Below are 1,599 nucleotides of genomic sequence, written 5' to 3' on the forward strand. Positions count from 1 at the left end.
CGCCGCGCGTCACGTGTTTAACCGTTGTGGGATCTGATAGTGAGGTGCTGGCCGGGCCCCTTATATAGCTTCCTTGGATGCTTCACTTTCATAGTTCCTTGATAATGTGAGTAGTCACGAAAGCGCTTGGAATTTCTCTATTCTTTCAGAGTGGTTGTTTTGCATATATATATATATATATATATATATATATATATATATATATATATATATATATATATATATATATATATATATATATATATAAATGTATATATATATATAGAGCACGGAGTCCACGTTGCCCAGTGGCAGGTCAGGCAAGTTGGCAGGGTCGAACTGAGGGATCTCCAGGTCTGGGTGTTGCAGGCTGGGGTCTGAAGATCTGCGTTCACCGCCCACGCACGCCCACACCACCCATACCATCGCCAGGTACGCCCACATGCTGCCCTAAAGAAGGTATTGTAAAAAACGGTAGATTAGAGTAACGCTTTGTTTCGACTCAAATTATCAGTATATTCTCAAAGTTTATTTTACCATTACATATTTGTCTTGCAATAATCGCGAACGAGCAACAAAAGATGCAAAATATCCACAGGGGGAGTTGAATGATAGCTATAGGCCTTTTCGTGTTGCATACAACACATCAGAAGCTTGCAATGTTGTGGAAATGAGTAGAAAATCCAGGCAGATTTGTTCATGGAAACGACTCTCTCTGGGGAGAGTCGTTTCTCTGAACGAATCTGCCTGGACTTCCTATTCATTTCTTCAACATTGGAAGCTCCGATGATATGTTATTACATATTCTCATTTACCAACCAATTTGTTACTCAAAGATCAGTTTCACTGCGGAAGAAATTTTTTTTTATGAATAGGCGATTGGGATAAGTGTCAATTTGTGGGACCTAGTACCTTCACCGCTTGGCTGCCAGGATTATTGCTACAGTTGGATGAGAGTTAAAAATAATCACGGAACGGGTGGGAATTGAATCCATAACTAGAGAGATTAGTCTGTGAAAACCTGCAGTTGTAGTCACAGTGGGATCCAGGCTAACCTTCCTATGGTTTATAGAAATATACCTCGATGGAACAATTATACTAGAGCCTACTGGCTGAGTGGTTAACGCACTAGTTTGTGAGTTTCAAGATTCACTCATCTGTTCAAACCCTACCCGTTCCCTGATTTGTTTGCAATCGTGTCATTACGATTTCTTGAATTATGAGAACGAGGGTTGTTTTATCCTCCTGGTGCCCAAATATCTGTAACAAAAAACATGCAAATTCCATAATGCCTCTAACTCTATTATGGCTTTATGTAGATATTTTTAACACTAGTATAAATATACATGGGCGACACACCATTGTTTTATTTTAGTAGAAGGGCAGTTTGTGCTTGGACAACTGCCCACCTTGTTAATATGTTGGAAGTAGGCTTGCTGTGATGGCAGGAATACCACCGTATCACCAACGCTGTTATAACATCTATAAAACGATATCACCAACGCTATTATAACAATTTACATAACTATATCACCAACACTGTTATAACATCTATAAAACGATATCACCAACGCTATTATAACAATTTACATAACTATATCACCAACACTGTTATAACAT

Source organism: Cherax quadricarinatus, chromosome 4 (assembly GCF_038502225.1).
Source record: "Cherax quadricarinatus isolate ZL_2023a chromosome 4, ASM3850222v1, whole genome shotgun sequence".
Classification (NCBI taxonomy): domain Eukaryota; kingdom Metazoa; phylum Arthropoda; class Malacostraca; order Decapoda; family Parastacidae; genus Cherax; species Cherax quadricarinatus.